At 51.2% G+C, this 26,825-nt stretch overlaps 1 protein-coding gene across 15 annotated transcripts in view; it reads right to left on the minus strand.

The window, feature by feature from the left end:
* Nucleotides 1–26,825, minus strand: part of TMEM229B (transmembrane protein 229B) — a 58,769-nt gene that overhangs the window by 17,463 nt on the left and 14,481 nt on the right. For 13 of the 15 annotated variants that reach the window (XR_007916881.2, XR_007916880.2, XM_070065127.1 and 10 more), the window contains exon 2: nucleotides 2,043–2,232. The gene's annotated coding sequence lies outside the window, so the exon portion shown is untranslated. Of the gene's footprint in view, nucleotides 1–2,042; nucleotides 2,233–14,058; nucleotides 14,197–26,684; nucleotides 26,709–26,825 lie in introns of those variants that run through there. The other 2 variants (XM_051839732.2, XM_051839731.2) reach the window with 2 other exon arrangements.

A 26,825-nucleotide genomic window follows, 5' to 3' on the forward strand; every position in this document is an offset into this window, starting at 1 on the left:
AGGTGTTTGGTGCAGGGGCTAAGATGCCGCTTGGAGGACCAGTTTTGTGGTGCAATGGTATTAAGCCACCACTTGTGACACTGGCATCCCATATGAGCCCCAGTTTCAATCCCGGGTGCTCCGCTTCTGACCAGCTCCCTGCTAATGTGCCTGGGAAAGCAGTGGAAGATGGCCCAAGTGCTTTGGCCTGGACCAGCCCTGGCTGTTGGAGCATTTTTTGAGTGAACCAGCCGATGAAAGATCTGTGTGTGTGTGTGTGTGTGTGTGTGTGTGTGTGTCTCCCTCTGTCTCAGTAACTCTGCCTTTCAGATAAATAAATAAATTTGATTTATTTGAAAGCCAGAGTTACAGAGAGGCAGAGGGGGAGAGAGAGAGAAAGAGACAGGCCTTCTATCCGCTGGTTCACCCCCCAGATGGCACAATAGCCAAGAGCTGCAGCCAATATGAAGCTAGGAGCCAGGAGCTTCTTCTGGGTCTCCCATGCAATGCAGGGGCCCAAACATTTGGGCCACCTTCTACTGCTTTCCTAGGCTATAGCAGAGAGCCAGATCAGAAGAGGAGCAGCCGGGACTGGAAATGGCACCCATATGGGATGCTGGTACTGCAAATGGTGGTTTTACTTGCTATGCCACATCACTGGCCCCGATAAAGAAATCTTTATTTAAATCTTTATTTATTTGAAAGGCAGAGTTACAGACAGAAGCAAAGAGAGAGACACACACAGGGTAAGATCTTCCATCTGCTGGCTCACTCCCCAAGTGGCCATAATGGCCTGGGCTGAGCCAAGCCAAAGTCAGAAGTCAGGAGTTTCATCCAGGTCTCCCACGTGGGTGGCAGAGGCCCAGGCACTTGAGTCATCTTCTGCTACTTTTCCCAGGCACGATAGCAGGGAGCAGGATCAGAAGTGGAGCTGCTGGGGCCCGAATCAGTGCCTATATGGGACGTGAGTATTGTAGGCGGCTTCACCTGCTGTGCCGCAATGCACAGCAGGTGCACAATGTAATGGCCTCAATATATCTTTCTTTTTTTTTTTTTAAAGATGCTACTTGGGACACCTGCATCCCCTAGTAGAGTGCCTGGATTTGAGTCCTGGCTCCCCTCCTGACTCCAGCTTCCTGCTAAAGCACACCCTTAGGAGGCAGCAGTGATAGCACAATTACTTAGGTCCCTGCCACCCATATGGGAGACCCAGTTCCAGGCTGCAGCTTAGCCCAGCCCTGGCTGTTGTGGGCATTTGGGAAGTGAGCCAGTGCATGAAAGATGGCTCCCTCTCTCTCTACCTTTCACAACAAATAAATAAACAAACAAATCAGGAATACTTTAAAAAAAAAATCTCCCTAAAGCTAATTAGCCTTTTTCCACACCCTGCAAACTAAGGCTCCCATGGACCAGCCAGGAGCCCCAGCAGCTTGTCCAGTGAAGCTCTGCCCAAGTGCCACTCTGTCTGCCCTTCCTGTGGGGCCTCTCACCCTGCCCTGAGCTCGTCTGGACAGACAGACAAGGAGATGCTGCAGAAATGAGGCAAAAACAAGAGGACTTGCTCCTCTGGGGCTCACTTCTGCGGCAGCTAAGCCTCCAACAATTCCCTTACCTCCCAGGGCCCCAAACACTTCACTCAAGCCCCCCACCCCCACCCCGCCGGCCAGCACCACTTGACTTGTTTGTGGTGCTGAGCTGGGTCGGGAGCTCAGGTGGAATGCCCTTCCCACTGCATGCACGGAGGCCCAAGGCCCAAAGTACCCAGGAACCTACTGGTAGAAAGGGAACGTGGGAAGATGCTGCCTCCCATGTGCCGGCTCTCTTGCCTCACTCACGTCTGCCAGTCTGGGTCTGGCCCAGTTTTTAGAAGCCATGTGTCTCTAGGATGGCTCCAGCAGTGACGTGCTGTGACTGCCGGGCACTCCCACCACTTTAGAACCACAGCCCCGTGATGGGGCTTGGATAGGAAGCCGGGTAAACCTGCAACCTCCAGACCCAAGCCAAAGAGGCACTGGGCAGGCAGGCTGGGCTGGGGACCCCCTCGGTGCCCATAACACACTCACTTCTCACACCCTGAGTGCTCGGCTCCGAACAGACATCAGGATCGGTGTCCAGGAGGGTCCGGGGCCAGCCGCTGTCCTGGTTCCACACTGGAGCTTGGTGCCATTCTCAGCAGCGTGGGCAAGCATCAGCCACGGGACTCAGCTGAGCCCTGGCTGGTGGGCGGGCCACCTCCATCACTTCCATGCGTCCCTTGGGAATGAAAGAGGAGGCCTTTGTTAGCTTCATCTGTCCCCTGCCCTGAGCCACCAAGTTAAGCTGGCTGAAGGGACAGCTCTAAGGCAAACATTGCAAAGGCCTGGGCTCCGGGCCCAGTCACCAGGGCCCCTCTCCTGGAACCGGCCACCTCCTCTCAGCTGTTTTGTCTGCTCAGGTCTGGTCAACCCAGCCATGAGAGCCTGAGATGGTGCCGGGACAATCCACACCGTGGGGACAGGACCTGGGGCTTCTTGCATCACCAGTGAGTGAGCGCACACTTGTCAATCTGAGCAGAGATATAATTTTAGAATCAAGCTCCATCCTCAGTTAGCTTCAAATTACTCTCTCACCTTCACCCTGCAGTGGGGACATCTGTCGTCAAGGGTGGTCAAGAGCCAGACAGGGTGGGGCATTTGCTGCAGCATTTTGGACATCAAGCAGAATCGCACACAGACAAACAAGCAGTCTGCTCAAACCTTCCACCCGCAATTTCACGACTGTGATACATATTTATCTCTCTTTATTACTTTGCAATCGTTACTATTATTTTCTCATTGTTATTATTACTCTTAACATCGATAACTGGCTATAAGTTGTTATCAACCTTACTTTATAACACCCTTTGCCAAGTACATATGTTTAACAATGTTGCCAAGACTCGTCCATTTGATGGAGATCCCAGCGTTTTTTGCTTTACAATGAAGGTGCTGGGGCAGGTGCATGGCACAGCGATTAAGCTCCCACTTAGGGTGCCTGCATCCCAAATCATAGTGCCTGGGTTCCACTCCAGGCTCCTCTCCATTCCAGCTTCCTGTTAATGTGCACTCTGGGAGGCAGCAGATGATGGCTCAAGTGGTTGGGTTCCTGCCATCCGTGGAGGGGATCCAGATAGCGTTCCTGGCTCCTGGCTTCAGTCTGGCCAGCCCCAGTCATTACAGGCATTTGGGGAGTGAATGAACCAGGGCATGGGAGATTCAATCTCTCTGTCTCTCTCTCTCTCTCTCTGAGTGTGTGTGTCTCACTGCCTTTCAAATAAAGTAAAAGTTTTTAAATTTAAAAGGAGGATGTTGAAGCTTCCCTGAAAACCCGTTATAACACAGTGCACAGCTGCCCAAGGACAGTATTGAGGCCTAACAGAGCCCTGTGGAGACTCAGATCAGTCTCTCGGATGCTGATCTCCGTATACGGCTGGGGTGGGAGTGGGCGTCACCCCCACATGGACAGCCAAGCACAGTGCATCACAGGCACAGTCCCACCACGCAGCAGATGACACTCACCTCCACTTCCTCCCTGCCTCCACCCTCAGGCTCTGAGCAGAAGTAACTAGGTCTTTGCTCCCCAGGCTGACAGTCTGTGAGGCAATCACCCAGAGGAAGTGAATGCATAGGGCTCAGAGATCGGAAACGCACTATATGAAGATGTACTTTTGGGGGGTGGGGTGTGTACCCCTTGCATCTCCCACTCCGGGCTCCTGGCTTCAGTGTGAAGTGCACTGGGCTGTTGGGCTCCCCTTGCCTCTGTCTCTCCCCAGCTCCTTCACCCCACACACCTGTCTCTCTTCCTCCCTCCCCCAGGCCGCCGATGGTGGACAGGGACCACCCTGGCATGTACCCATCAGCTAAAGGAAAGGGCCGCAATGGCCGGGCACATCTGATACCCACCCCCCAAACACACCAGCAGCACTGTGACCCTGTGCCTGGGGAGTTCAATCCCACCCACGAGTACTTCCCCTTCTCTGGCCCTGAGCAGGCCACAGCATTAGCACAAGCCCAGACCAAAACAGAAACAGAAACCAAAGACCACATTCTGCCCGCCCAGCCTGCTGGTCGCTGGCTGCCGTTGGCCCAGAAAGCTGCTGCCGGCCACGCCTTCCGCTTCCTATGTGCAGATGGTCCCACCCCTGCCCCCAAGCTGTCCCCAGCCCTCTCCAACACTCCCTGCCCCCCAGGAACAGGTCCCAGAGGACAGAGGACAGGAGGCCCCTTTGTGGACCGCTTGGGCTGCACCGTCAGTGTTCGGAACAGATGAACGGGTGAAGAGCTCATGTGCAGGTGGACTGACTTTTTCATGGCTCTCCCCTCTGTGACTCTCCCAGGACTCCTGCGGAGCAGCGAGTGCAGAAGCGACCACTTCCATTTCATAGGAGAAAACAGAGGCTCAGGACTTGGACTTGCTGAGATCCACACTTTGGATTCAACTTCCATCCTCAGGCTCTGAGGCCCCCATAGCAAACCTTCAAACTGCCTCCCACCTACATCTCGTCCTTAAGGCACACATCTGCGCCCGCGCAGCACGGGTCTTCCATTCCGCGTAATCTACTTAGTCTGTTCGCTAAGCTGCTTATTTTGCAAACACACAGCTGAGTTTGTCCACCGGCTTTTCCATCAGCATGCTTGGGGCACTCCTGGGAGCTTGAAGAAGCAGAGACCATGGCCCTGTCCTCCCTTCCTGCCATCCTCTGCACTCACCCACCCCCACCACCCCTTCCTCTGGATCCTGCTTATCCCACAGCAACTGGGCTGTTCTGTTCCTGATGTCCCCACGAGCCAGGGACCATCCTTGTAGTGAAACACCTTGTTCCAGCCTAAAACTATCTGTGTGCCTGTTTCCCCCACCAGGCAATGCAGTCCTCGAGAACACAGAACTCCTGTTGGATGCATGCACCAACAAGGTAGAGAAAGGCCCAGTCAAATTCCTGGGAGATAGAATCACCCAGTGTTAGTAACCAGGCAGAGTCATGTCTGGCGCCATCATGGAGGGCGCCTCTCCCACAAAGCACCATGAATGTAGGCTTGCGACGTCAAGGCTCTACCGATCAGAGAAGATAGGAGGCTGCCTGCTTTTCTTTCTCCCATCTCCAAGAGCCATCACACAAACTGAGAGGTGAACAGGGCCAGAGCCAGTGGCTTGGATCTGGACAACACCCAAGTCCCGTCCAATAACACATAAGGATGGCTGGGGCAGGAACAGAGCATCCCAGACAGCCTGGGGGACAGCACAGGCCCCTGCAGGAGCCAGAGGCCAAGCCCTGGTTCAGGTGAGAATAGCACTGCCTGTTCTGTTCTTCCCACAATGCACTGGCACTCACAAAAGGCACATCCAGTGTTCACACACCCAGGACTCGTTTCCCAAAGAGGTTTAACCAGCAGCTGCTGGCTGGAAATTCCCTCTGCATCATTTTCTCTCCACCCCTGTAACTATTTAGGGTGCGCTGGGCTTGCAGGCTTGAGCCTCAACTCCTCCGACAGCAAACCAAAAACTAGATCTCTCCCACCCCGTCGCCACGGTGGGAACCTAAGACTGGACCCGGAAAGGCTGCAGCAAACCCCATCCCTTTTCCTTCCCAACTCTCCTCTTCCTTAACCCTTCCCAGATCCCCTTGCCCTTCTGTGAGCTGACGGGTGGGGTCTTCCCACCTGCCAGGCAGCTCTCCAACAGACACCAAGGGGCGTCCTACAGTTCATTTCAGGTGCCCCCTGGGTCCCACATGTCGAGGGCTCAGACCCACAAGACTGGCCCAGCTCAGAAGCCAGTCAAACCCTTGTCACCTGTACTTCTGACCGCCTGGCTACAAACCATGGTTCCCAGCCACCTCCCTCTTTTCAGGTTCTGTTGATTTGCTAGGAGGACTCACAGAACTTGGAGAAGCACTCGCTGATCTTTACTGGTTTATGATCAAGGATCCAAAGGAACAGCCAGATGAGGACAGACGGGGCATGGTGGGGGTGGGGAGCCGCTTTCCAACACCACGTGTTCTGCTACCCAGAAGCTCCCCAAGTCTTGTTTGAGTTTTCAAGGAACTTAATCTCTAGCCCTCCACACCTTCCCTGGAGGTGGGGGTAAGGCTGCAAGCCCCAGCCCCCTAGTCCTCAGTTGCTCTTTCTAGCCCTCCACTGGCCCCATCTTGAGGCTACTTAGGCTCCCCGCCCCCAGGATGTCATCAGCATAAACTCAGAGGTTAATCAAAGGGACTCATTATGAATGACAAGATAATCCTGCCACTCAGGAAATCCCAAGAGTTTTAGGATTCTATAACTGAGAGACTGGGACAAAGGGCAAATATATTTCATATTACACCACACACACACCCCCACCCAGGGGTCCACGGAGTAAAGAGAAAATGCCCCCCCCCCGGGGGGGAGCTCCCTGCTTGCTCAAAGCACCACAGTGCTTCCTCATAATTCAGAACGATTGCTTTTACTTATCCAGGAGTAAGACCAGCTCTGAACACCAGTGGGTTAGGCACTTTCCAAACCCAGGACCGATCGTGCTCACCTACAAAAGTGACTGGTACTCCGAATCCTGGGGGCGGGGAGTAGCAGGCGGGAACTGTGTCTTGGAAGCTGGGAGGCAGTGCAGGGAAGGTGGGTGGAGGCAGGCACTGAGCCCCCACTGCTCTTGACCTTGTCCCTCCTCCCTGGGCTTGCAGTCTAGATTTGCCTGCCCGCCCAGCATCTCCCCATGCCCTCTTCTGCTTCCATTGGAGGCCACCTTGTCTGTCACCCTCCTCTCCTCTCTTCTTCCCTGCATCTGACCTCTTATAAGCTCCCGCCTATCTCCCCCCTCGGAGCCAACTCCTACTCCTTGGAGGGCAGTTTCTGAGTTTCTGGCTCCAGGTTCCCCTCCCCCCTCCTGCTACTATCCCACCTTCTGGCACTGGGTAACTGCTGCTCACTGCCTGAAAGGCTGGACAGCTGCTGGGCTCTCTAATTAGCCGCCTGGCCGCCGTCCCAGCACGAGGCATGTGTTACAGTAAAGAGCCGCCTCACCTCCCCTTCACCAACAATCCACTATGCAGCCAGAGCCCTGGAATCCTCGTCACATGACACCAGCAAGCCTCCCCCCAGCCAGCCAGGAAGGAGGAGGCACTGGCCTCCCAACCTCACTAACGAAGTGACCAGGACTTTGTCGGCATTCTCTCCATAACTGCCTGTGTCCTTCAGGTGTCGCCCAGGTCAGCCTGCCACACAGCAGGGACTCTGCCTCTTGGATGCGTCACCAGCGCAGGTGGAGAACAGGCCGGCAGGTCCCTCAGAGGACAAGCCTGGACCGCCCCACATCCTGACACCTGTGCCCTGAGGCCAAGCCACCCTGGATGCTTCCAAACAAACAACAGGGCTGCTCCAGGAAGGCTCACGGAAGCTGGTTGGTCTCTTCATGGTGTTGTATTCCAGCGGCCCACGAATATTTATGGGGTACCCGCTGAAGGCCAGGCACAGTGCTAGGTGTGAACAAGACAAGGAGGCCAGGCATAGTGCTAAGTGTGAACAGGACAATGTTCTGGAGCTCACAGGCCGCCAGGAGACAATACCCATTGGCCAACACACACTGGAGTTTCTGCAATTATGCCATGAAGAAGGAAAAAGGCCTGGGAGGGGACAGAAAAAAACTGGATGCTGGAGGGTGAGCCTTAAGTAGAAGGAGGTGGAAGAAGCCATGCAGGGAAGCGGGGAGACCCTGCGGTCAGAGAAAGCTGAACAGCTTGAGAAGCAACAATAGTGGGCATTCAGGCTGCAGAGACCCTGCGCAGGGTGAGGAGGCGTGGACCCCAGCCTGGCCAATCACAGCACCACATTCCCCCTGGCTCAGGGAGTGGTCCAGGAACAGACACCTGCTCCAATCAGAGCCAAGGCTGGCACTGTTGTTGCAATGACCAGAAAAGAGTGCTACATAAAAAAAGACAGGAGGCCTTGCTTATGGACCATGTCCTGTATTGGGCCCCAGTAGACCAGGCTGCAAATTAAAATGGAGTCACCCACACTAACGTTACAAGTGACTAAGCTATTTATCTGACCTTCTGAGAAATCAGGATTAGAGTGATAACAGTCAAATTTCCCAATCAGGCCAGTTTCAGTTGGCAGATAAAGTCCCTTCTGCCTTAATCCTTACACAGAGAAAGACAGCCTAACACCACCTGACTGCAGCAGGAATTCGACATAGTGCTTAAGAAGCCTCTAGAGGGGCCAGCGTTGTGGCTTAGCAGGTAAAGCTGCTGCCTGCAGTGCCAGCATCCCATATGGGCGCGGGTTCGAGTCTCAGCTGCTCCACTTCCGATCCAGCTCTCTGCTATGGCCTGGGAAAGCAGTAGAAGTTGGCCCAAGTGCTTGGGCCTCTGCACCTGCGTGGGAGACCCATAAGAAACTCCTGGCTTCAGATGGGTGTAGCACTGGCCATTGCAGCCATCTGGGGAGTGAACCAGCAGATGGAGGACCTCTCTCTCTCTCTGTCTCTCTCTCCCCTCCCACCCCCCACCTCTCTGTAACTAAAAAGAAGCCTCTGGGGTTGAGGCCGGCACTGTAGTGTAGTATGTTAAGCCTCTGCCTGCAGCGCCGGCATATGGGATGCCAGTTCATTTCATGTCCTGGCTGCTCCTCTTTCAATCCAGCTCTCTGCTAATGGCCTGGGAAAGCATGGAAGATGGCCTAAGTGCATGGGCCCCTGCACCTGCATGGGAGACCAGAAGAAGCTCCTGGCTCCACTGAGGCCATTTTGGGGGTGAACCAGCATATTGAAGATATATATATATATATATATATATATATATATATATCTGTCTTTCAAACAAATAAATAATGGTTTTTAAAAAGCCTCTAGGAACACCTGCATCCCATTCAGAGTGCCTGCTCTGCTTCCGATTCCAGCTTCCTCCTAATGAGCACCCTGGGAGGCAGCACGAAAATGAGTCCCTGCCACCCAAATACTTAAGACCTGGGACTGAGTTTCAGGCCCCTGACTTTGGCCTGGCCTAGCAGCTGTTGCAGGCATCTGGGGAGTGAATCAGAATATAGATCTGCTCTCTCTCGCTCTCTCTCTCTCTCTCTCTCTCTGCCTTTCAAAACAAAACAAAAAAATCAATAAAACTTAAAATAACCTGATGTTACTTTAATTATAATTAAAATTATAATTATCCCTTATTTTTCTATTGTTCTGTTCCTCATCTTACAAGGAAGGTAACTTGGAGAAAACCAATCCACTTTTTGTTCCTTGTTTTGCTTTCTGCAGCCTCTCTCTGTGTAGAAAACCAACCGCTTTGCTCAGCCCAGCACAGCACATTTATTTTACAGAGCAGCATTGCTTGGTTCTGGAATCCAAACTAAAAGCAATTGAGGGTGCTACATGAAATTGCAACATTGTCCTTTGAGAAGAGGCACTTTCTTTCCACTGGACCTGGAAAGACGTAAACCTGCAGGTGAACGGGTGAACATGGAAGAAGTTTGAGAGAGAGAGAGATGGAGCAAGTCCCAGAGGCAGTGTAAGAACCCCGGATCTGGCTTTATAAAGATTTATTTATTTATTTGAAAGGCAGAGTTACAGAGAGACAAGGACACACACACACACACACACACACACAGAGGGAGAGAGAGAGAGAAATCTTCCATCCTCTGGCTCCCTCCCCAAATGGCCACAACTGAGCCAAGCTGAAGCCAGGACCAAGTGCTTCATCCAGGTAACATGGGTAACAGGAGCCCAAGCACTTGGGCCATCCTCTGCTGCTTCCCCAGACTCATTAGCAGGGAGCTGGGTTGGAGGTGAAGCAGCTGGGACTAGAACTGGTGCCCATATGGGATGCCGGCACTGCAGGCAGTGGCTTTACCTGCTGCGCCACAGCACCAGCCCTAGGGCCATCTTTGAGAAACCCCTAAATAGAGCCTGACAGCCCCGACACTGCAAGTCTGAGCTTTCCCTGGAATGGGAAGCACAGGGTATTAACAAACTGGGGCCTCTAGCTGCTATCCTGTTTCTTTTTCTTTTTCCCAATCTTAATTGACTTTATTTTGGATTCTAGCATCCAGTAATGCCTTGCTCCATAACACAGAGAGAATGTCATGATGGGCTGAGCAGCAGGGCTTGGTTTTAGACAGCGAAAGCCTGAGAAAGCAGAAACAAGGAACAAAAAGCAGATTGGTCACTTCAAAATCATTTTCCGTGTAAGATCAGGACGCTGAGACAGAACAATAAAAAAGTAAGGGATTGGTTGACACGGGGTGACATTTCTTTTGTGTAAGGATTGAGGGAGAGGGAACTTCTTTCCCATGCCAATTGAAGCTGGCCTGATTGGGAAATTTGGCTGTTTATCTCTGTGGTCCTGATTTTCTTTTCTTCTTCTTTTTTTTTTTTTTTTTTTTTTTTTTTGACAGGCAGAGTGGACAGTGAGAGAGAGATACAAAGAGAAAGCTCTTCCTTTGCCGTTGGTTCACCCTCCAATGGCCGCTGCGACCGGCACACCGCGCTGATCTGAAGCCAGGAGCCAGGTGCTTATCCTGGTCTCCCATGGGGTGCAGGGCCCAAGCACTTGGGCCATCCTCCACTGCACTCCCTGGCCACAGCAGAGAGCTGGCCTGGAAGAGGGGCAACCGGGACAGAATCTGGCGCCCCGACCGGGACTAGAACCTGGTGTGCCAGCGCCGCAGGCGGAGGATTAGCCTAGTGAGCCGCGGCGCCGGCCCTGATTTTTCAGAAGGTCAGAACCAGCTGAGTTTCAGCCTGATGACACGGAACTTCAGCGTGAGTGACTCCATTTTGATTTTTAGCCTGCGCTGGTGGGGCTTGGCGTAAGAACTGAGCCTGTAACAATGGCTCCTGTAATTTTCTGTTTACCAATTCCTCCTGTTGGTCAGGCCCTCTGAGAGAGCCCCACCACTGCCTTCAGTCACCAGCAGATTTCAGCCTCATCACTCACAGTTCCCGGTGTCCTGATGATCATGCATTTCTTTGAGTTTTTTCATGCCAGCCAAAGAAAGATCATTTGACAGTCAACAGATAACTGTATGCAAAATATTTTGAGGGGCCGGCGCTGTGGCGTAGTGGGTTAAAGCCCTAGTTTGCAGTGCCGGCATCCCATATGGGTACAGTTCAAGTCCCAGCTGCTCCACTTCCGATCCAGCTCTCTGTTATGGCCTGGGAAAGCAGTAGAAGATGGCCCAAGTGCTTGGGCCCCTGCACCCACGTGGGAGACCTGGAAGACACTCCTGGCTTCAGATCAGCACAGCTCTGGCCATTGTGGCCATCTGGGGAGTAAACCAGCAGATGAAAGACCTCTTTCTCTCTCTCTCTCTCTCTCTCTCTGTTTCCCCCTCTCTCTGGAACTCTTTCAAATAAATAAAATAAATCTTTAAAAAAAAACTTTTTGAGAGAATAGTTCTATTCTAGTTGTCATTTGCAAACAGGAAAACTGTGATTAGCACGGATGATTCTCCTCCATCTGGAACATACCCGGCTGGCTCAAGGATCACACACCTGAAGGCCACTTGCCCCCACTGCTGCTATAAAAACCAATGGCTCTGCTCTGTGCAGACAGAAAGGCAAAGAACTGAGGACAAGCTATGTCAGACTCCTAGCAAGGTGGCTCAGTCTCAGTGGGCAGGTGTAGCTTGGGGGCTCCAAATCTCCCTCCTGGCCGCTGCTCAGACTTAGTCATTTCCCCTAGGTTGGGAGAGAGGATGACTCAGCAGACGGTGGTCAGCAACCTGGCACCCATTGACCATCTCCTCCCAGCAGCACTCATGAAGGCTGGAGACCAGGCACGAGTCAAAAACAGGTAGTTCACAAAGAGATTATTCTTACTGTCCCTCTCCTTCAAGTAATAGCCCACAGGGAAGGCCTGCATCCACTTGACTGGACACTGACCCAAGCCAGACTAGCACTTCCACCACGTGGCTTAATCCCAGCAACCCTAGCCCTGGCTGAGTCTCTCGCTGGACAGCTCCATCTATGGAGAAAGCACCAAGCCTTGCAACATCCTCAAAATATGGCTCCCAACAGCAGTTAGGCAAGAGTAATTAAAGGGAATCTTAGCTCAGTCAGTCTGTCATTAGCCATGTAATTAGCCTGTTGAAAATAATTAACATTCCTTTTGACAAAGTAAAGAGAGGACCCATTACATTCATTAGCACAGCCACAAATCAGCCTGAGGAAGGCCGTGAAGTCATCGCCTCCTGGTCTTGCAAAGGATGGAGATAGCATTAGGTGACTCAGACCAGGTGGCCAGTCCCGCCCTGAGCCAGGCTCACGGGTGAGCTGACGCATATGAGCATGGATCCATTACAGATAAGAAGAATACGCCCATACCTACTCAGAAAGAACTTGAAGGAAATGCATGACTGTACCAAGACAGCCAGCCAAGGGCCAAGGCATGCCTCCCCAAAGGCCCTGAAAATGACAGAAAACCCATCATCTAGGGAGAATAAATGCATTACCAGCAAGCAAGAGAGGAATTGTATGAACCTCCTGCAGATGGAAGGCAGACGGGAATGAGGGGAGAAACCACAACCCTCAAACACAAAACCGTAACTGTAATCATAACAATAATAGCTTCATATGTGACAGACACGTTCTAAGAACTTAAGCATATACTATCTCATTTAATTCTCACACAAATCTTTTGCGATAGACAGGGACTATTATTCTCCCCACACAGGTGAGCTAGCTTTCTCAAGGTCACAGGACCAGTAGTGCCAGGACCAGGATTTGAACCCAGCAGTGTGGCTATGGATTCTACGCTCAGCAGCTCTGGGGGCTCCACATTCAGATCAGCAGATCCAGGGCACACAAAGGAGACCCCAATCAATTTGGAGCAGTGAGGCCAGCAACCTCTTCCCCACCTCCCCATCACACTGTGCCCCAGGTTCCCACCAGGGCTTAGCAGCCACATCCTACCCTCCTGCGTCCAGCTAGCTGCAGCTGGCTCCCGTGTGCAGAATCAGTGTTCACACAGAGGTGTTCAGAAAACCTCAAGACACAACCGAGGGCCTGGTGCTGTGGCACAGTAGGTTAATCCTCTGCCTGTGGCTCCAGCATCCCATATGGGCACTGGTTCTAGTCTTGGCTGGTCCTCTTCCAATCCAGCTCTCTGCTACGGCATGGAAAAACAGTGGAAGACGGCCCAAGTGCTTAGGCCCCTGCACTCGCGTGGGAGACCCGGAAGAAGCTCCTGGCTCCTGACTTCAGATCGGCTCAGCTCTGGCCATTGTGGTCATTTGGGAAGTGAACCAGTGGATGGAAGACCTCTCTCTCTGTCTCTCCCTCTCACTGTCTATCTCACAAATAAATAAATAAATCCTTTTAAAAAAAGATACAATGGAAGGAGTGCAGACGGTTCCCCCAGCATTTGACAAAGAACAATGCTGTGAAAAAAGTGTCAACTATTTAAAAACAGAAGTTCTAGGGGCCAGCATTGCTGCTCAGCAGGTTAGGCAGGTTAGCCTGCCCCAGCTGCATCCCACATGATCCAGCTCGCTGCTAATGTGCTGGATGATGGCCCAGATGTTTGGGCCCCTGTCACCCCATGGGAGACCCAGATGGAGTTCCAAGGTTCTAGCCTCGCCATGGACCAGCTCAAGCCATTGTGGCCGTGCGGGGAGTGAACCAGCGGATGGGATCTCTCTCTATCTCCCTCTTTGTCACTCTGGCTTTCAAATAACTTTGAAATAAAATTTGCTGACGAACTACTTTACCAAGCAAAAGGAGGTAGATGCTATTTCCTGCACCAGCCCGTGGGCCTCTCCAGTCTGGTTGGTCATTCCTGTCCCGTAGTCACTCCACATCTGTCTATGCTCCTGTCTAAGGTCTCTGCTCACAAGAGTCCTCCACCAGAACGCCCTGCTCTCTCTGCTCTGCTTACCCACATCTGCCTCTCCTTCCCGGCCCACTCAAAGATCATCCTGCTTAACGACAGGCCTGTGCATCCCACTTAACCCGCCACAGCCCCTCCCCCCCAGACTCCTCAGTGCACCTAACTCTCCAGCTCTGGTTGAGCTCTCCTGTGGAGCACAATACTGACAACTCACACGTCCTTGATCTTTGAGTGAGTCCAAGTCTTACCTGTCGCAGGCTGCTCACAGACACACAGAGAGAGCATTAGCTTCTTCTTATACCCCAGGGTTTCACAATAACGTCCTCATAGGTCAGCTGAGCAGGTGCTGAGTGTGCTTTTGTTTCTCTTGGAAGTAGGAAGAGGAAAGCAACCATGGGGATATACTTCAACAGGGCTGGGCCCAGCACGCCCCACCCTCGCACATGGGCCATGACCTCCGAACTAGGCTACCTGGCTCTAGAGAGCTGGGAACGCCCTCTCCTTGGGCTGGGATCCAAAAAAAACACCTGCAAACCCCAAAGGTAAATCCAGAGGCAAAGTACTCAAGAGGAGTAGGGGGTTCAGATGCTCTTTTTCTTTTTAAGAATAATTTATTTGAAAGAGTTACAGAGAGAGGTAGAGACGGAGAGAGAGAGGTCTTCCATTCCGCTGGTTCACTCCCCAAATGGCCACAACGGCCAGAGCTGCGGCTGATCTGAAGCCAAGAGCCAGGAACTTCTTCCAGGTCTCCCACGCGGGTGCAGGAGCCCAAGGACTTGGGCCAACTTCTACTGCTTTTCCAGGTCATAGCAGAGAGCTGGATTGGAAGAGGAGCAGCTGGGACTCGAACCTGGTGCCCATATGGGATGCCGGCACTGCAGGCTGGGGCTTTAACCCACTTCACCACAGCACCAGCCCCTCAGATGCTCTTAAGGTGCCTCCCTCAGATTGTGTTAGTAGCCAGGAGACAATGGTAAATACCCAGAGGAGAAACTGGACAACACCCTGACCAGGTGATCAAAACTAAACATCATGTCCAGGGGGCACATGGACACCTAGTGCCTATGGATGTAACGTCCTAAAAAGAACACAGTTTTACTCATGCGTGCACCAGCTGGGAATGGAACCTAAACACGAGGCAGCATCAGACAAGTCCCAAAAAACATTCTATTTTTAAAAAAGGGGAGGAGAGGGGGGAAACTTGTATTTGTCAAATATGTCAACATCTCAAAACACAAAGATGGCCAGCGCCGCGGCTCAATAGGCTAATCCTCCGCCTGTGGTGCTGGCACCCCGGGTTCTAGTCCAAGTTAGGGCACCGGATTCTGTCCCGGTTGCCCCTCTTCCAAGCCAGCTCTTCTTCTCCTCCAAGTCAGGAGAAGCACCTGGCTCCTGGCTTCGGATCAGCGCAGTGCGCGCTGGCCTTAGTGCGCCGGCCGCGGCAGCCATTGGAGGGTGAACCAACGGCAAAAAGGAGACCTTTCTCTCTGTTTCTCTCTCTCACTGTCCACTCTGCCTGTCAAAAAATAAAATAAAATAATAATAATAAAAAACCACAAAGACAGGTTAGGAACTATTCTAGATTAAAGGTGACTAAAGAGACAAGACAACAGACTGGACTGCATTGTGTGACCCTTTGTACTGGAGGAGAGAAAACATTCCAAAGGACATTGGGTCAACCGACAAAACTGGAAAACAACCAGCAGATTAGATAACGTATCGTATCCATGTTCAACTCACTCAAGGTTATGTAAAAGAATACCTGTATCCTTGTGAAATCTACACTGAAATATTTAGAGATAAAGGGCCACACTGTAGGCAACTGTTACGGATTGAATATGATTTGTCTCCTAGGGAAACTTGTTGAAATTTAATCCCTATTATGAGATATTAAGAGGTGGCACCAGGGGCCGGCACTGTGGTGTAGCAGGTAGAGCTGCCTGCCACCTGCAGCGCCGGCATCCCATATGGGCGCTGGTTTGAGTCCCGGCTGCTCCACTTCTGATCCAGCTCTGTGTTATGGCCTGGGAAAGCAGCAGAAGATGGCCCAGGTTCTTGGGCCACTGCACCCCTGTGGAAGCCCTAGACGAGGGTCCTAGTTCCTGGTTTCGGTCTGGCTCAGCCCTGGCCATTGTGGCCATTTGAGAAGTGACCCAGGGGATGGAAGATCTCTCTCTCTCTCTGCCTCTGCCTCTCCGTAACTCTGCCTTTCAAATAAATAAATAAATCTTAAAAAAGAAAAAAAAAAAAAAGACGTGGGACCAGGTGAGACCTTTAAGAGGTGATCAGGGCTCTGTCCTCATGAGTAGATTAATGGATTAATCCATTCATGTGATTGATAGGTTAATGAGTTAAGGATTATCTGTAGAGTGAGTCAGCTACAAAAGCCAGACACCCTGTCTCTTGCCGTGGGAAACCCTGGGCCATCTTAGGACTCTGCCTGCAAAAAGCCACCACCAGATGCAATCCCTCAACCCTGGACCAGGACCATGAGCCAAAATATGCCTTTCTTTAAAACTTCCCCTGGGGGCTGGCTCTGTGTAGTAGGTTAAGCTCTGCCTGCGGCTCCAGCTTCCCACATGGGCCCCTGCACCCTCATGGGAGACCCAGAAGAAGCTCCTGGCTCCTGGCTTCCAATCGGCCCAGCTCCAGCCATTGCAGCCATTTGGAGAGTGAACCAACGGAAGGAAGACCTTTCTCCCTGTCTCTCCCTCTCTATAACTCTGTAACATACATTTTAAAAAGAATCTTTAAAACATTCACCTTAATTAATTTTATTTATTTATTTATTTTATTTGACAGGTAGAGTTATAGTGAGAGAGAAAGAGACAGAGAGAAAGGTCTTCCCTCCGTTGGTTCACTCCCCAAATGGCCACTACGGCCGGCGCTGTGCCAATCCGAAGCCAGAAGCCAGGTGCTTCTTCCTGGTCTCCCACGGGTGCAGGACCCAAGCACTTGGGCCATCCTCCACTGCCTTCCCGGGCCACAGCAGAGAGCTGGACTGAAAGAGGAGCAACTGGGACTAGAACCTGGCGCCCATATGGAATGGCGGCGCCACAGGTGGGGGATTAACTAAGTGAGCCATGGCGCCGGCCCCAAAACATTCACCTTAAAAAAAAAAAAAAAAAAAAAAAAAAAAAAAAAAACTTACCCAGGCTGTAGTATTGTGCTATCAGCAACAGAAAACAGAATAAGACAGATGCTTGCTCTTAAATGGCTCAGAAAAACAATTATCCAGAAAGAGAGGGGAGAGAACACAAAAGGCAAAGCAAATGGGGCAAACGTTAACACCTGGTGCACCTGGATGCCGAGCACGAGAAAGTGCTGTGTATTCTGTAAGTGTGAAGTCACTTGCAAATAAAAAGTTCCAAGGAAAAACCAGAAGACAGGGAGAAACTCTTGGGCCTATTCCTGTATGTAGTTAGCATATTCTGGAGACGTCCTGGCACCTCTTTTGTTCACCAGCCCATAATAAGGAGTCAGGCTTACATGATATTTCATTCACATAAATAAATAGATAGATAGATAGATAGATAGATAGATAGATAGATAGATGAACACTGCCTGGCCTTGGCTGGGGGAGGGGGACGGGGGGGCCCACATTCCTCGTTCCTCCCTTCTGAAATGTTGTGCAGGATTTCTAGAGGGAGGGGCCTCACGTCCAATTCCTCATCACCATCTCTTCTCAAAGTAGACCTGCACACAGGTACAGCCCCCCTGTCCCAGGTTCACTGTCTTAGGTATATGTGGCCACTCTAAATAACACAAAGGGATGAGTGTTTGGCCTACTTGTTAAGACACTGGTTAAGAACCCACATTCCAGCCGGCACCGCAGCTCAATAGGCTAATCCTCCACCTGCGGTGCCGGCACTCCGGGTTCTAGTCCCGGTCGGGGCGCCGGATTCTGTCCTGGTTGCCCCTCTTCCAGGCCAGCTCTCTGCTGTGGCCTGGGAAGGCAGTGGAGGATGGCCCAAGTGCTTGGGCCCTGCACCCCATGGGAGACCAGGAGAAGCACCTGGCTCCTGGCTTTGGATCAGCGCAGTTCGCTGGCTGCAGTGGCCATTGGAGGGTGAACCAATGGTAAAAGGAAGACCTTTCTCTCTCTCTCTCTCTCTCTCTCTCTCTCTCTCTCTCTGTCCTGTCAAAAACAACAACAACAACAACAACAAAAAAAAAAACCCGCATTCCAAATCAGAATGCCTGGGCCCCAGTCCCAGCTCTGCTCCTGATTCCAGCTTCCTGCTCATGCGCACCCCAGGAAACAGCAGGTGAGGTCCCTGCCACACATCTGGGAGATCCTGATGGAGCCCCTAGGTTCTGGTTTCTCCTGGCTCAGCCCCAGCTGTTGGGTACATTTGAAGAGTGAGCCAGCAGATGAAAGATCTTTGTCTGATTCTGTCTCTCACTCTTTTTCGAATTAATAAAAACATTTAAAAGAAAAAAAGAGTAATTAGATTTCTGCCACGTGGGAGATTTGGACTGCATTCCTAGCCCCTGGCTTCAACCGGCCCAGCCCTGGCCATTGGAGGCATGTGGAGAGTGAACCAGTACATGGAAGCTCTCTCTGTGTCTCTCTCTGTACCTCTCTGCCTCTCTGCTCCTTTATAAGTAAAATAAATACATAAATTGTTATATAAAATTGAATTAATTTTTGTCTTTTTGTATTAATTTTTAAAATGTATGTAATTGACAGAAAATCAGTAAAAGGGTACTTCCAAAACTTTGCAAAAACTAGAGTTAAAGAATAAGGTTTTATTTTGGGGACAGCACTGTGGCACAGTGGATTAAGCCACTGCCTGCAACGCTGGCATCCCATATGTGTGCCAGAGTCCCAGCTGTTCCACTTCCCATTCAGCTCCCTGCTAATGCACCTAGGAAAGCAGCAGAGGATGGCCCAAGTGCTTGGGCTCCTGCCATCCATGTGGGAGACCCAGATGAAGCTCCTGGCTCCTGACTTTGGCCTGGCCCAGCCCTGGCTGTTGTGGCCATTTGGAGAGTGAGCCAGTGAATGTAACTTTCTCTCTCTCTCACTCTCCCCTCCCCATCTCTGTAATTCTGCCTTTCAAATAATTTTTTAAAAGATAAGTTTATGTTGATGCAAAAATTTTGTCTATGCACCACCTTGCGGCGCCGGCACACCAGGTTCTAGTCCCGGTTGGGGCGCCGGATTCTGTCCCGGTTGCCCCTCTTCCAGGCCAGCTCTCTGCTATGGCCAGGGAGTGCAGTGGAGGATGGCCCAGGTGCTTGGGCCCTGCACCCCATGGGAGACCAGGAAAAGCACCTGGATCCTGGCTCCTGCCATCGGATCAGCGTGGTGCGCCGGCTGCAGCGGCGGCCATTGGAGGGTGAACCAACGGCAAAAGGAAGACCTTTCTCTCTCTCTCTCTCTCTCACACTGTCCACTCTGCCTGTCAAAAAAAAAAAAAAAATTTTGTCTATGCATAGTTTCTTCCTCGTACACATTTTCCATAAACATTTTGAAGACCTTTGTATTTAATTTCAGTATTTTTTGAAAAAATATGCATACCTTGTGCAGTGACTAAGTCTATATAGTTAACATAAGCATTACCTCACGTAGTTGTCATTTTTGTGATATCCAGCCTCTTGGCATTTTTTGAGACTACAGTATTTAACAGCAGTCACCAGGTTGTACTTATTCCTACCTTCATGAAACTTCCTATCCTTCAACCGACATCCCCTAAAGCCACCCCTGCACCTGGTAACCACCAGAATTCCGCTCTAGCTCCATGCGATCAACTTTCTTAGACTCTACGTGAGACCTGAGTCATGTGACAGATTGAGTCATGGGAGTCATTTAATATCTGACATAGCTCCACATGAGTGAGTTATGTGGCATTTGTTTGCCCGTGCCTGGCTTCACTTATAATCTCCTCCAAATCTATCCTTGTCACAATGGCAAAGATTTCCTTCTTTCGTGTAGCTTAATAGCATTCCATTGTGTATATGCTCATATACCGCATTTTATTTCTCTTATCTCCAATCATGTTTTTGGTTTTTTTTAAAAGATTTATTTATTTTATTTAAGAGGCAGAGATACAGACAGAGGGAGAGACAGAGAGAAAGAGGGAGAGAGAGAGAGAGGTCTTCTATCCGTTTGTACACTCCCCAAATGGTCGTAACGGCCGGATCTGAGCCAATCCAAAGCCAGGAGCTTCTTCCGGGTCTCCCACACTGGTGCAGGGGCTCAAGGATTTAGACCACCTTCTGCTGTTTTACAAGCAGAGAGTTGGATCAGAAGAGGAGCAGCCGAGACTCGAACCGGCACCCATATGAGATGCTACACCACAAGTGCCGGCCTCCAGTTATCTGTTAATGGACATTTATGTTTAGCCAATACTTTGGCTACTGTGTATAATGCTGCAATAAACACAGGGGTGCTTCGTTTATTTTTACTTATGGAACCCTAATACTGTCAGTGCTGAGGGCACCCACAGGTCTTCCTCCAGCCCAGATGGTAAATATAGAGGCTGCAATCCTAAATGCTAACAAGCACTGAGCAGTCAACCCACAATAGAGAAGGCTAGTGAGACATAGAGTCGGTGAAGAGTTGTTCAGACACGCTGGGTGCTTCCTGGGTAGCAGACTGAGAGGAGGAGTGGAAGGCGACACCTGACTTCAGGCTTGGGCAAGGCGGTGCACTCCTTGAGAAGAGGATACAGGAAGAGACATGAGCCAGGGACCCAGCATGAGCTGCACCTTGATGCTCAAATTCTGCAGTGTTCACAGGACATGGGCAAGGCAGCTCCGGGCTGGAGATGGGCTTGGGACCCCAGCGGGGGGATCACTGTCGCAGAAGAGCACGCCGGTGACACTGTAGGAGGTGACACCTGGGGCTCGCAGAAGCTGAGGTGCTGTTTTTTGTTTTTAAAGATTTATTTTATTTTACTTGAAAGAGTTACACAGAGAGAGAAGGAGAGGCAGAAAGAGAGAGAGAGAGTGAGGTCCTCCATCCGCTGGTTCAGTCCCCAGATGGCTGCAACGGCCAGAGCTGCGCCGATCCGAAACCAGGAGCCAGGAGCTTCTTCCAGGTCTCCCACGTGGGTGCAGGGGCCTAAGGACTTGGGCCATCTTCCACTGCCTTCCCAGGCCACAGCAGAGAGCTGGATTGGAAGTGGAGCAGCTAGCTCTTAAACCGGCGCCCATATGGGATGCTGGCACTATAGACGGTGGCTTTACCTGTTATGCCACAGTGCCGGCCCCCTAGGTGCTGTTAAACCAACTCCCTGCTACTGCGGCTGGGAAGGCAGTGCAAGATGGCCCAGGTGCTTGGGCCCCTGCCACCCACATAGGAGACCTGGATGGAGTTCCAGGCTCCTGGCCGCAGTCTGGCCCAGCCCCAGCCAACGGAAGATATTCTCTCTCTCTCTCTGTCAGTCTGCCTCTTAAAAATAAATCTTTTCTAAAAATACTGAGATACTATAGGGCAGGCCAAAAGCACAGGCATCCCAGGTCCTGGCCCCGGGCCCTTCTGTCAGTGTGTGGCAGGGGTAGGGGTTGATGGAAGGAGGCAGGCTTGTCAGCACCCTGATGGGTGGGCAGTGCTTCAAGCACCTAGAGGTGGGACCTGGAATCCCCCACAGTCTGCAATTCCCACACATGCCACAAACGAACTTTCTGTGTGACATTAGAATGTTCCAGTGGACTTTACAAAGGTGAAAAGCCCACTTGTAATTATGCATGCCTATAACTCAACTTTCTTTCTGAAATAAGCACAGGGGATTTTGCATGGTTTTAACACTGGCTGAATTTTCCAGGAAGCTCATTAGCATGCAAATTGAGGGGACACAGTACTTTATGTTTTTTGACACTTTACCAAGAACGGTCCAGGATTTTTGGAAAATCCTGTCGGCACCCGGAGTACTTCTCTGGGTATTGGAGCCACACAACACAATTGTAGCTTGCAGACCTTTGTGGAGATTACATCCTCTGTAGTGCTGTGTTCAAACGTCTGACTGCATGCTTCCATCTTTTGTGTGGCCATGGACAAGCAAATGCCTAATAGAACACAGGATGTTGAGCCAGCACTGTGGCATGGTGGGTTAAGCCATTGCCTGTGACACCAGCATCCCCTACGGGTGCTGGTTCATGTCCTGGCTGCTCCACTTTGATCCAGCTCCCTGCTAATGCGCCTGAGAAGACAGTGGAAAATGGCTCAAGTGCTAGGTGTCCCTGCCACCCATACGGGAGAACCAGATAGAGTTCCAAGCTCCTAGCTTCAGCCTGCCCCAGCCCCAGCCATTACAGTCACTTGGGGAATGAACCAGTGGATGGAAGATGTCTCTCTCCTCTCTCTCTCTCTCTCGCTCTCTCTCTCTCTCCCCTACTCTCTCTGTAACTCTGCTTTTCAAATAAATAAGTATGTCTTAAAAAATACAAGGGGGCTGACACTGTGTCGTAGCAGATTAAAGCTGCCACCTGTGATGCCAGCATCTCATATGGGCGCCAGTTCCATTCCCAGCTACTCCACTTCCAATCCAGCTCTCTGCTGTGGCCTGGGAAAGCAGTAGAAGATGGCCCAAGTCCTTGGGCCCCTGCACCCACGTGGGAGACCTGAAAGAAGCTCCTGGCTCCTGGTTTCAGCCCAGCCCAGCCCAGCCCTGGCTGTTGTGGCCATGTGGGTAGTAACAGTGGATGGAAGACCTCTCTCTCTCTCTCTCTCTCTCTCTCTCTCTAACTTTTTCAAAATAAATAAATCTTTAATAAAAAAAAGATAGTATATTATTACTAACTTTTTATTTCTTTTTCAGATTACAGTTGAGGCACTGTATTGCCTTTAAACATTTCATGTATACAGAGAGGTCATATTTTCTATGAATTTTATTCAGAGTGAGTAGCAGGCATTACAAAAACACAGACAATAAAGGGGAGTTACCACTGCAGATCGTGTGCCCCCGGAAGCAAGGGGGCGATGTCAAAGGCAGGGGTGGGCAGACGCGGGGTGGCTTAAAGGGATCAGTCCTGGAGAAGGAAGCTCCCGCTTCTGTCCTGATACTGACATGAAACTCCCTGATGACGGGAGCACAAGGGGTCAACCCACAGGGCTTAGGAAAAGTATTCCATGGGGCACGATGGGAAATTTCGTTGCCCCGATTAATTCCGATCAGATTGTATCTCATCTTTTCCCAGCGTAAAGACGATGGGCAGAAGCCCACAAATCGTCTTGGGGCCAGGGAACTATGGCTCCACGTCTGTGGGCAGAGGTGTGTTCAGAGGAAGCCCACGCAACAGGTGCCAGGCGTGGTCGGGGGAACATCGTCCTTAATGGAGGAGGAGATGAGTAGACAGCATCTAGGAGGATGCTTGAGGGTATTTATGGAAACTGTTGTGTCAGAGACAGGAAGTGAGGATCTCGGGGGACTGCAATAGGTTAAAGCAGCGAGGCCGCAGCTACTACGGCTCAGACTCCGTGAAGCAGGTTATTTAATGGTGGGAGAAGCTGCTCGAAGTTCCCACAGGGAAGGCCATCACTGCTAAATGGGGACAAAGGCCGCCACGGCTCACTAGGCTAATCCTCCGCCTGCAGCGCCAGCACTCAGGGTTCTAGTCCCGGTCGGGGTGCCGGATTCTGTCCCAGTTGCTCCTCTTCCAGGCCAGCTCTCTGCTGTGGCCAGGGAGTGCAGTGGAGGATGGCCCAAGTGCTTGGGCCCTGCACCTGCATGGGAGACCAGGAGAAGCACCTGGCTCCTGGCTTCGGATCAGCGCAGCCCGCTGGCCACAATGCACTGGCCGTAGCGGCCAGTTCGGGGGTGAACCAAGGGAAAAGAAGACTTCTCTCTCTCTCTCTCTAATTCTGCCTGTCAAAAAAAAAAAAAAAAAAAAAAAAAAGACATGCCCTTCAGTAAAGAGGGAGCGGTGGACTCATGCATTCCGAACTATCCAGGGACACCTAGGGGCTGAGGACAAAGGAAGGGAGTGGGGGTTGGAGCTGTGGCGTAACGGGTAAAGCCGCCGCCTGCAGCGCCGGCATCCCATATTGGCGCCGGTTCGAGTTCTGGCTTCTCCTCTTCTGACCCAGTCTGCTGATGGCCTGGGAAAGCAGTAGAGGATGGCTCAAGTCCTTGGGCCCCTGCACTGGCGTGGGAGACCCAGAAGAAGCTCCTGGCTCCCGGCTACGGATCGGCCCAGCTCCGACCATTGTGGCCATTTGGGGAGTGAACCAGTGGATGGAAGACCTTTCCCTCTCTGTAACTCTGCCTTTCAAATAAATAAATAAATCTTAAAAAAAAAAAAGAAAGAAAAAGAAAACAAAAGAAAGAAAGGAAGGGAGTCGGCTCCTACCTCATAGAAAGGCCAGAAATAGGGTTCTCCTAGCCTAGCCTGGCCCGTCCTATGACACTGAAAACTGAGTCATCACTGTTCTCACTTCTTGTTGAAGAAAATGAATAAGGTGCAGTGGAACACTTTGGACTCTGTGCTAATATAGTTTTGCAACTTTTTTAAAAATTTATTTATTTATAGACTACAGAGAGAGAGGGAGAGAGAGAGAGATCTTTCATCTGCTGGTTTACTCCCCAAATAGCCACAAAGACCAGGGCTAGGCCAGGCCAAAGCCAGGAGCCAGAAACTTTATCCAGGTCTCCTATGTGGATGTAGCTCAAGGATTTGGGCCACCCTCTGTTGCTTTCCCAGGCACATCAGCAGAGAGCTGGATCAGAAGTGGAGCAACTTGGACTCGAACCAGCACCCACTAGGATGGCAGATGGCAGCCATTTTTAAATGTTGATTTATTTATGTTAAACAACTTGAAAAGCAGAGCGAGAGCAAATGAGCGAGAGTGAGAGAGAGAGAGGGAGATCTTCCATCTGGTCATTCACTCCTCATATGCCCCCAACAGCCAGGGGTGGGCCAGGCCAAAGCCAGGAGCCTGGAATTGCATCAGGGTCCCCTTGTGGGTGGCACAGATTCAAGCTCTTGAGACGTCAGCTGCTGCCTCCCAGGATGCATTAGCAGGATGTTGAAGCAGAGGAGCCAGGACTCCAACTGGCATTCTGGTACGGGATGTGGGTGTCCCAAGAGGCCACTTAACCTACTGCACCATAATGCCTTAAATTTGCCTTTGCAGGCCGGCACCGCGGCTCACTAGGCTAATCCTCCGCCTTGCGGCGCCGGCACACCGGGTTCTAGTCCCGGTCGGGGCGCCAGATTCTGTCCCGGTTGCCCCTCTTCCAGGCCAGCTCTCTGCTGTGGCCCGGGAGTGCAGTGGAGGATGGCCCAAGTGCTTGGGCCCTGCACCCCAGGGGAGACCAGGAGGAAGCACCTGGCTCCTGCCAGCGGATAGGCGCGCTGCGCTGGCCGCAGTGCGCCAGCTACAGCGGCCATCGGAGGGTGAACTAACGGCAAAGGAAGACCTTTCTCTCTGTCTCTCTCTCTCACTGTCCACTCTGCTTGTCCAAAAAAAAAAAAAAAAATTGCCTTTGCAAACCTAAAACATTGGATGGCAGCAACTGCAGGGATTAAGGAACAAACTGACTCTCCAATGAGAAGCTGCATTTCCCAGACAGAAATATGAGGATATATCAAATAGTGTGTAGAAAAACAGAATTAAAAGTATGAGCTGACTTCAAAATAGTTTTTTTTTTCCATAATCTATGTGTTTTATGGGGAATGGGGCTTTGACCTCGTGGCTAAGCTGCAAGGTGGGACACCGGGCATATTGGAGTACCTGGGTTTGATTCCCAAGTCCATTCCCATTTCTAGTTTCCTGCTACTGTACACCCTGGGAGCAGCTGATGAGGGCTCAAGTACTGGGATCCCTGCCACCACGTGGGAGACCTGGATTGAATTCCCAGCTCCCAGCCGTAGCAGACATCTGGGGAGTGAACTAGCAGGTCAAAGTGTTCTCCCTGTGTCTCTGAAATAAATAAGAAGTTTTTAAAAATGTGTGTTGCATGGATTCCATTTTTTTTTTTTTTTTTTGCACCAAAGCAATCTTGTATGTTGAATTCCATTTCCTATGAACTTACTGAAATGTCTTCACTAAGAAAACAAGGCTCAGTTGGCCTCCTAAGAACCAGATATAGAAAATGCCTCCAGGAGCCAGGCTTAGCTGCTCTTTGTGAGCTGCTAATTCAGCTGAGGTGAGGGGATTACAGAGACTCCTCTGTGTTAAACCAAAATGCCAACCTCCAGCAAGCGCCCCCCACCCTGAGGGCATCCCCGCCCGGCTCAGAGCCTCTGCTTTGGTTGGAAGAGGAAGAGCATTCCTGGTTCAGGAGTCCTGAAGGCACTGATCCCCAGGCAAGGATCAGGGTGAGGGAGCACACGCACCTGCTCGGGTACCAGAAATTTAGAAATCAAGATAAATGAGATCTTCATGCAATCAAATCTTAGGAAAAAAAAAAAAACCCTAATTGGTAACACAGCTGAACACAGAAGTTGTGTTGGAACCAGGCTCAGGACTGGGGGAGGGGCCAAAGAGGCGGGGACCCGTGTGGAGGTGCCATGTCTGAAGAGCCCAAAGACCAGCCCACCCTGGTGCCAAGGGCGCCTCTGTTGAGAAATGCCATACGGCACCACAGTCCCTCACCCGAAACCCTTGCAACTGGGAATGGTGTTTGATTTTTGTAAAGACCATGTAGCACACACATTGTCACTTATGTGACCCCACAGCAGAGACTGCCTGGGGACACTCATTCACCCTCCGCATTGGGGGACTCCGCCACCCTGCTCGAATCTTTCTGATCTTAATTTTTGATTAGCCTGTAATAACTACATACTTCTGGGGTACAGGGTGAGCCGGCACCACAGGCAATCAGACTGATTCACCTTTCCATTTCCTGATCACTTCAGTAAGTTTGGAACCTGTTGCTTTCACTCCAGTTAAAGAAAAGCTGTCTTTGGTTTCAGGACGTACCAGATTGCAAAACAGCAGATCAAGATCTGTGGCCCTCCGGAAAGTTACAGTGGGTTTCGCAGCAGACTTGACCTCACACGTTTGTCATAAACTAGTGCTGAAAAGACAACAGCCAAGTCCTGACTGGTCATCTACCAGATG

The sequence above is a fragment of the Oryctolagus cuniculus genome, chromosome 20, assembly GCF_964237555.1.
Source record: "Oryctolagus cuniculus chromosome 20, mOryCun1.1, whole genome shotgun sequence".
NCBI classification, from domain to species: Eukaryota; Metazoa; Chordata; class Mammalia; order Lagomorpha; family Leporidae; genus Oryctolagus; species Oryctolagus cuniculus.